We start from the raw sequence: 9,867 nt of genomic DNA, 5'->3' as shown, positions 1-9,867 counted from the left end.
CATGATGCTTTCACATCATGCTGTTTGATTGCCACTGGATAAAAACTACAATTCAGACAGAATTTTGTGTATTCATTTTATGTGAAAAACAGACTCACACCATTAAATCTGTAGTTATGTCATTTATTTATTTATTGTTTTCAATCTGATCATAATACTATGTTGTTCACTATATATAGATGGGGATTTGATTACCGGGCAACAAATTTTAAGCTTTTTTGATTTTTTTTTTCCTCCTGAAATATGCGTCTCGTGGATTTTGATGAGTTGAATCCAAATTGAAATCAGGTCATTGCCTGGCACCCACAGATTTAGAGAGAAATGCAGCTTATACTTACTGAAAGTTTTAATGAAATTTTAACATAATTACAATAAATGGCATAAAAGTATAATCTGCTTCTTTTTCTTTTGTAATTATTAGGAGCCTCTCTGATATCTAGCAATGGTCTGCTAGCATAGTGGGCTTCTACCTTCCTTGGTAATGTTTCTCCATGGTAGCAATAGGTTATCTTGATGAAAACATTCACTGTGTTCTATCACTATGCTCAGGGTCTTCTGAAGAAAAATCTAAATGGAAATGGAAAAAGTATATTTTTAGAGATATTGCAACTGAGATTTTGGTAGGCTTCTAAAAATTCTCAATCAAGATTTTTTAGTTGTTTGTTTTGTTGTTGCCCAAAAAAATGTTCACAAATTTTCTTTAAGGATTTCACGCCATGGGAACAGTGAATGATAATGGAACTTTCTTTTTCTTTTAACCAAAAAGATGTAACCTTAAAGATCATTATCTAATTTGCATCATAATTAAAGAATCATTATAGACCATAGCATGGCTCTCGAGCTGCATGTGGCTCACACAGGTTTGTAGTGTGGCTCTCATACAGATATATTTTGATTTTTATTTATATCAAAATTTTATATATAACACTGATTAAAGTTTAAAAATAACTTTATTTTTTAAGTAAGCATATTTCTTATTACAAAGTTATTTTCAAAAACATAAAAAAAAATACACAAATTTCTCAAAATACTAATTCTGACAGACAATACATACGTAAATATCTTCACAGAAGATATTTACGTATTAGGTTTGCTTGTCGATGCTTTACGGGTGTTGTCCATCTTAGCAGTTAGCTGCTGAAATTTTGGTTGATGATTTGTTAGGGCTACATAGTAGAGCTGGATTTAAATTTGTTGAGACCCTGAGCTATAACATGTATGAGGCCCTTGAGCAGTTCACTGACAATGTTAAAAAATAATTTAAGGTTGAACGAGGCCCACTGTAATATGTGGCTCTAAGCTGCAGCTTGTTTAGCTTATGTGTAAATCCGGCCTTGAGTATGTACTCTGTACATACTCAAGGCGAGATTTTACACTCCTCGAGTACATAGCACTTCAAAGGAACTTGGTATGCATTAAGTACAGACTATTTGATGTCCTCCAGAGAGGAAAATGTGGACCTGTGTGCTTCAATTTACTTGGCCTATATTTGTAATTAAATTGTATTAGCATATTTATTAATTGCATACTGTGGAAACTTCAGGGTGAGTGTACAAATTACTGCTTATTTCACTAACACTGCAAAAATTATAATCATGAAAATCTTTGGTACTTAATACTTGCTTCATTAATGTTTATTGGCTTGCCCTCAAATTATTACTTATGTTGCTATTTTTTTCAGAAAATAGGTTATGTTGATCATTATATTTAAAATACTTATACAGTACATACATTTATACAAGCAGAGTAAAGAAACCGTAGTGAAAAGAATAATATACTGAGCAGGCATTATTTCATGCACTTCAACAGGGTCAGACTTCACTGGAATATATAATTAGAGATTGAAAATGGCAAAAGGCAGCACCAAACAGAAAGAAGAGGGTGGATGGGACCAAAACATCACAGAAACCAAAGGAAAAGTAATTTTAACAAATTGTAGAAAATACCATCCCAGTATGACCAAACATTACCAAAAAGTCAAATAGTAAAAGTCATAGAGGAGAATGGCTAAAGTGAAATATCACAAGAATCAGAAGGTAAACCAGTGGGGGGGAATAATAATATATTACTGCAGATAAAAATAATTTAGAAAAATGAAGATATGAAAATAAAAGATTTTAATGGTTACTAATCATCCTGACACTATGAAGACACCAGGGAAAGCCAAGGTCTAAAAATGTGAAAGTCACTATAAGAATCCAACAGTAAAAGAAAGAGGGGGGGAAAAATGAAGACACTATGAATTTAATTTCCTCAAAAAGCCATTAAATCCATAAATGACATTGCACTACTTCAAAAACCAGATAATGAGATTGGATGGCTGCAGCTTTCAGACTGTATAAATAGGAAAGAAACAATATTATTATTGGAACCAAGAACTTTCATGCCATACAGAGAAAATGTAAATATTGACTGCTGCACAGATGGATAAACTGAAAAACTATAGGAATACTAAATTATGAGGGAGGTTATAAAATGAGAATAGACAGAAAATAATTCCATCTTGAAATAGGCATAATGTCAGTATGCAGAGATATGCACAAAAAATGTGAAATAATAATATACTAAACGGACATCTTGCTCCAAGCAGCAGAGGCAAACATTACTAGAATATATAATTATAGGTAAAATACAAGTGTGTGTGTGTGTGTGTGCGTGTGCGCGTGCATGTGCGCACGCACACACACCAATGTATACATGTTGGAAATAACCGGAAGGGGAAGAGAAATTGAATTGGACATGTGTTGTTGAGGTTGAGGAATTAATGAACGATGTAACAGAGGGAAAAGGTGAGGGGGGGAGAGTGAGGGAAACTATGATGAATTGAAAGGGGATGGTGGTGGATATAGGGAGATGAAGAGGATAGCTGAAACTAGGGAGGTATGAAGAAGTAGTTGAGTGTATGCATGGACCTGCCATTGGCAGAAAACCTAATAAAAATGTAGCTTATTACATAATACAAAACATTTTACTGTCATTATGATGATGGTAAAAATTCACTGTCATAGTTGCTCTTTGAAATATATTTAAATGCTGTGAAACATATTGATTCAAATTATTTTTAAATTAAAAGTTGTAAGAATAACTTCTTTTTTGTATCTCATTGCAGAAAATATTTTCGAAATAAGTCTTGGGCTGAAATGTTGTGTAAGTAGAAAATTAAATCTTTTGTTCCCAATTTTTTTTTTTTTTTTTTTTTTTGAAATTTCCAAATTGAAGTGGTTTTCAGTATGATACCACTCTGAATTGACTTCCACACTTTTGTACGTTTTACCATTTCTGAAATTACTTTTTCTTGAAAAACGATTAATTACCATCTCTTGAAATACTTCAATGATATCCTTAAGAAATGCTATTTTTTTGTTTTTTATATTGTCTTTACTGATTGATTTATTATTATCAAATTATATAAATGAAGTAGTAGTCATATGTGTACTGTCTAACTAAGGCTATGAATTGTACAGCAGTATTACTTCATGATAATTGATAATATCTCTTGCTGTAAAGACTTTAATTTTATTTAAACGAATAAAGATACCTGCAGTTAATTTATAAAACAATTTTAAAAGGTTCCTGAAATTCAGGGAGATCTTCAATGGTTTGAATGTATATTGTTTAAAAGGTCATATTTAGATAAATGATAGCTGAATATTTTTAAAATAGTGTGCTGGATCAGCAGTAAACTGATGATCCTCCTCCCTCACAATGATATGGATGTGGGATAGCACAGACACACTTACTGATCCTACATCAAAAGTGATGCCATTAACAGATATGATTTCTTCAGCTTGCTTTATTATATCAAGTACTACTAGTATTATTATTAGTAGTAGTAGTAGTGGCAAATGATGCAAGGAAGCAAGCTTCTTACAGCATCACTTGAAGGGGGGGGGGAAACACACCTCATCAGTCCAATCCCTCTAATAATTTGTCTAATTCTTCCTTAAATTTATTCAAACTACCAACTTCCACAATACCAGACGTAAGTTTGTTCCAGCACTCAATACTCTCAGACTGAATGGCAAATTTTCACAAATCTATCCTGCAATTATCCTCTTTCAATTTAAGTTTATATCCCATTGTGTAGTTATTGTCCAAAAAAAGGGTAATACCATAATTATTAAGTTTACTCAATCCATTTAAAGCCTTAACTGCTTCAGTCAGGTCTCCTTCAAGTGCCTAGTTTCCAAGTGCTGCAGTTTGTAGAACCGAAGCCTTTTTTTTTTTTGGTAAGGATACCCCTTTATTGCTCTTGACTACTCGGGTTGTTCCCCTGTTGTGTAATATACCACCTGATATGAAAATCAGTGCATGGGTAGTCAATTTGTGTGATTTGTTCATGTTACCTCACCATAATAAATATGGTAGCTATATCAGTGCTGGGAGTTAAGTTTCATCGAAAATGAGTATATATTGTATTTCTTGATCAACCCATGCATCAACCTTAAATTTAAGAAAATGAAACTTTCATGATACAGTATTTCATTTCTCAAATTTCCAATTCTGTAACATATGTAAGGTTTATAAAGATGGAAGTTGAACTTCTAGAACTGCCACTAAATCTTAATACCAATGCTGTGCATATTGTCTCATTAGAATATCTTATACAAGAAGGCTTTGATTGTTAAGAAATACATGTCTGCTAATCTTAAATTAAAAACCTTGAGTAAAACACTCTTAAATTTCTAAACAGCTTGTTGAGCTCTAAATTTTTATTATTTTTTTTTTTTGTATAGTTATTTAATTTTAGTTTTTGAAATAACATGTTTTAACTCATCTATAATTTTATTCTTACATTTCTCAAAAGTACAAATTTAAAAAGTATTACATATAGAATCATTACACTGTTCAACAGTGTCTGCAGTTGAATTTTTAGAAAACTTTTCAAGTTTAAGAAGTAAACAATTTTCTTATGGATGGAGGTTTTTTAGATGGTACGAAGGAAAATATAGGAGGAACAACATGTTTTAATTTAAGTTCCATCAGCACTTTTTTTTTTTTTTCCCGCTGATCATCATATGCCTCTGCTTTTATGCACTTACACGAACATTAGCATTAGTAGAGGCATATGATGCAAGAAAGCAAGCTTATATAGTATCAGCCACCAAAAAAAAAAAAAAAAAAAAACACACCTTCCCATTTCATCCATCCATTCAGTCCTAATGTTTGTATTTCTGCCTTCAACTTAAATTTTAAGTTGTTGACCTCCACTACAACAGATGGAAGTTTAGTTTCTTCCAACTATCAACCACTCACTGGCTAAAGGCTAATTTTTGCATATCCATTCTCCAATTATCCTTCCTCAATTTGAATTTATGTCCCCTCTGGTGACTACTACTAGTAGTAGTGGCATGTGATGCAAGAAAGCAAGTGTACGAGCTTATGCAGCATCATCCAAAAAAAAAAAAAATAAAATATCACACCATTCCCTCCAAATGCCTGTCCAGTTCCTCCTTAAATTTATTTAACCTAACAACTTCCACAACGACACATGGAAGTTTGTTCCAGCAATTAACCACCCGCTGGCTAAAGGCAAATTTCCACACATTGATTCTACATCTGTCTTTTCTTAATTTGAATTTACGCCCTCTTAGGTTCATAATCTGAACAATTGGAAGGATCCCATCAGAATTCAGTGTGCTCAACCCATTCAGGGCCTTATTACACCTCAATCAGATCACCTCGCAGGTGCCTAGTCTCCAGCTGCTGCAATTTGCAGAACTTAAGCCTCTCCTGATAAGAGGATCCCTTCATTCCCCTCACCAATCTTGTTGCCCTTCTCTGTACACGCTCAAGCAAATCTACATCCTTTCTAAAATGAGGCCTCCAGACCTGCACACAGTACTCAAGGTGTGGCCTGACCATTGCCTTATACAGAGGAATCTGAGCAAGAGGAAAAATCCCATCAGCAACCATTCAAGGCCTTATACACATAACTTAACTCATCTCGCAGGTGCCTAGTCTCCAGATGCTGCAATTTGCAGAACTTAAGCCATTTTTGGTAACAGAAACCCTTTGTTCCAAACACCAATCTTGTTGCCCTTTTCTGTACTTGTTCCAGCAGCTCTACATCCTTCCTAAAATGAGGACTCCACACCTATGTGTAGTATTCAAGGTGTGGCCTGTCATTGCCTTATACAAGGGGATAATGACCTCCTTATCCATGCTAGCAAAATTACTGTATATCATGCAAAAGACACCATGAGCTACTCTTGCAGCCTGTCTGCACTCATCAGCAAACTTCATATCTGCCTGCACAATTACCCCCAGGTCCTCTTTATTCTCCACTACCCTGAGTGTAGTACCACCCAATTGGTACATTACTCTGGTGTTACTGCTACCAATATGCACTACTTTACATTTGTCAATGTTAAACTTCAGTTGCCGCTTCTCACATCTGCTCAACTTTTATAGATCCTGTTGCAGTAGTGTGCCATCATTACTGCTAACCTTAGTATCTCCTGCAAACTTAGACATTAAGCCTGATATACCTTCATCAATATCATTGATAAATACAGAAAACAACAAGGAGCCCAAAGTTGAACCCTGGGAGACTCCACTAAACAAATTAGTCCACGAAGAGTAGTGTCTATTGATTACCACTCTGTCTTTTCACACTCTACCATCCTTTTATCCATTATAGCAACTTGCCCTTAATGCCGTACTGCTCCAATTTGTACAGTAGTCTTCCACGTGCAACAGTATCAAAATCTTTCCTAAAATCAAAGTATATGATATCAAAATTATTTTTCCATCCAGTTCTTTGCGACTACATCATAGTATCCAATCAAATTGGTCAGACAAGACTTCCCCTTAACAAACAGATGCTGTGTTTGAACTATAACTGCAGTTTTGTCTAGATGATCCTGCAATGCCTCTTTAACCAGTGACTCCGTTATTTTCTTCGGAACAGAAGTTAAACTAACAAGTATATAATTACTAGTGTCACCCTTTGATCCCCTTTGTGAATTGGGGACACATTTGCACATCTCCAGTCCACAGGAACCTCCCTTGAGTCCAAGGAAGCTCTCATAATTATGACTAAGGGTTTGCTTACTTCCTTTGCTGCCTTCTTTAATATAACTGGATAGATCCCACCCACCCCATGTGCCTTTATGTTCAGTTTTGACAATTTCTCCTCCACTTTGCTCTTAGTTATTACAAAATCATTTAGCTCCCTGCCAGGGTTTGATAAGCGTCTGGCCTCTCCCTACAAACTTCCTATTGTGTGAACATAGATGCAAAATACTCATTCACTTTGTCAACTACGTCAGCATGTTCATCAACAATCGAACCGTCAATGTCAAGTGGGCTAATCTGATTCATCCTTTTCCATCTAGAGTTTACATAAGTAAAGAAGTCTTTGCTGTTTTTCTTTGCATCCTTTGCCAAAGATTTCTCATAATCTGCCTTTTCTTGTCTAACCTCCTTTGTGACTTAATTACAGACTAGCTAATATATCTACCATAGGCTTCTGTGTTGGCTGATAATTTATATGCATCCCATGCATTTTTCTTCTCAGCCACGAGTCTCTAGTTTATCTTCCATCCATTTAGGCCCAAACCTTGAACAGTATTTCTTAGTTGGTATGAAAAGCCTAGTAGCTTTGAAGATTACTTTCTTGAATGATGCTTCCTATTTAGAATTTGCTGTTTGTAACATCATCAATTGATCCCACAGTATAGAATTTAAAATCTGTCTGAAACCACCACAGTCACCTTTACAACAGCAAAAACCCTTCCTTTACCGTGATCACTGCCACCTAGTGGTTCCTTTATCATGCAAATTCTTAATGCATGAAGAATCACTGCTGATAATCAGGTCAAGAGTATTACTCCCTCTAGCTGTCTCTCAAACATGCTGCTGCTGTAGAAAACAATCATCCAATAAATCCACAAAAGTCTTGCTAATATGCGAGTGACCAACCCAACTCGACAAGTTCCAATCAATATCTGGGAAGTTAAAATTACCCCAGATATTGCACACTGCCTGATTACTTTACTAATACAGTAGCATGTTGTACTGCCAATGGCCAGAATCACTGCCCCAACGTGATGCGGCATGGAGTCAACAGTGTGTTGAAATGCAACATATAAAATATTGGGCAATTGATGTAACTGATCTGTCTTCAGTTCCTACAGTGATGTGGGCAGAGGATTGTGCTGATGAATGCAACTTTCCAGTTTACCGACAGATGCTCACTGGGATTGAGATCTGTAATTTGGCTGGTTAACGCAGTTTCTTGGTGTTCTTTCTGTTTTTCAGGCCATCCTTTCATGCATATCTAAAGATCATAATCTAAAGTTCAAGTGAGAACTTGAACTTTAGATTGTGATCTTTAGTAAATATCAGCAAGCTAAAGAGAAATGCTGGTGACAAGAGCTTTAAAGAAGTGAATAGAATACTCAAGAAATTTACAGCAATGGGAGATAATAAGGATATATGAAATGTACAGAACAACCTTTTTTTGTGTAGAGCTATATTTACAGGGTATACGGTTACCAAGTTTTTAAAACTACAATACGGGAACATTCTTTTCTAGAGTTTGGTGGCTGTGGGCTGTGTTTAATTGCCTACCAAAACACTGGTTTTGGCGTGGTAAGATCATTGTTTTTCATTCCCATCCAGTGTTTTGGAATGCCAGATGATTGGGCTCGATATAAGCAAATTTTTAAATTGCTTTAAGTATATCTTGGACAGGATTGGTCAAATCCAGTCCAAGTTTTCTTCACACATTTTTAAATATATACATGTCCTTTTATTCTTTGGAGATGTATATTGCTTGAATTGCTGTTTTTACTCAGCAAATTGAAATTTGCTGAGTAATTAGTGTAAAAAAAGCAAAAAATTGAATTGTGAAGAACTAATGGTAGTGAATAGAGTTTAATAATTTTATTTGTTTCATGAAGAAACTAGTGATGTTTTGAATTAGACTAACATGCAGCATTGTTATATCTAGACTTGTTCATGGATCAGATTGGAGAACAAACATTTAAATTATGTAAAGAACTATTAATGGAAAACTGTAGTATGGTGTTAGCAATTATACAGAAATATGGAAACTTGTGTTTCCTAGGAATGCTAAATATGGAAATGGGGAAGAATTTTTAAATATAGGTTTATGCAAGAAATATAGGAAGGCTAGAATTTTTGGTTGGGAAAACAGTTTAATCAAAGATAGTCTAGCACTTATATGAAATAGACTGCACTTAGTTCTACTTTTTTTAAAATTTTTCAGTTCCTACTAGGAATTTCTAAAAAACTTCAAGTGAAGGAAGAGTTATTTTGTCTAGGGCAGAGACGCAGAGTAGTGATGGACAAAATGAGTGATTTGGCTAACTTGAGTCATTTCAAAATAAAGTCCTCATTCAGTATAGTAGCCAATGCCAGTGAGTGAATAATTTAATTGAATCACTGATTCAAGTCACTGAGGCTCCAGGTGCCAAGCGTTCCTTGACCAAGTGATCTCAGTGTTTTTACCAAAGTGAACTATCTAAAGAGCTTTTGCCATTACATTTTCTGTTTATTTCTGAATACCGTTTTTCTCATTTTATATTGCAGTAGCCCCTTTGTTCTACAAGAAGGAGGCAAAGGCCCAGAAAGGAAAGACACCTTTCTGTTTCTTTTTCCTTTATCACTAACACAACTAATAGCTGCTTGGTCACCTTGTGGCACTGCTCCTGCCTCCCCATGGCAGTGCCAGTAACCTGGGTGGTAAAGACAAACCCCCAGGGCCAAAAGGAGCCATCATGGATAAAAATACTTATCCACCCTTTAGAGCCTTCGAGCAGAAAATTACATTGACCATGACTCCAATCACGACTTAGGAAATAATAATACAAAAAGACTGATAGGATGGAACAACCC

General features: G+C 35.1%; 1 long non-coding RNA gene across 1 annotated transcript in view; it reads right to left on the bottom strand.

The window, feature by feature from the left end:
- Window positions 1–417: 417 nt before the first annotated feature.
- The window catches only part of LOC150084147 (uncharacterized), a 367,749-nt gene continuing 358,299 nt past the window's right edge, over window positions 418–9,867 (bottom strand). The window contains exon 5 of the long non-coding RNA XR_016547048.1: window positions 418–567. This is a non-coding gene — a long non-coding RNA (uncharacterized LOC150084147). The remainder of the gene's footprint in view (window positions 568–9,867) is intronic.

Source organism: Mastigoproctus giganteus, chromosome 6 (assembly GCF_048544385.1).
Source record: "Mastigoproctus giganteus isolate SK-2022 chromosome 6, ASM4854438v1, whole genome shotgun sequence".
Lineage (NCBI taxonomy): Eukaryota > Metazoa > Arthropoda > Arachnida > Uropygi > Thelyphonidae > Mastigoproctus > Mastigoproctus giganteus.
The sequence above is the reverse complement of the archived record's forward strand: the minus strand, read 5'-3'. Positions and strand labels throughout refer to the sequence as shown.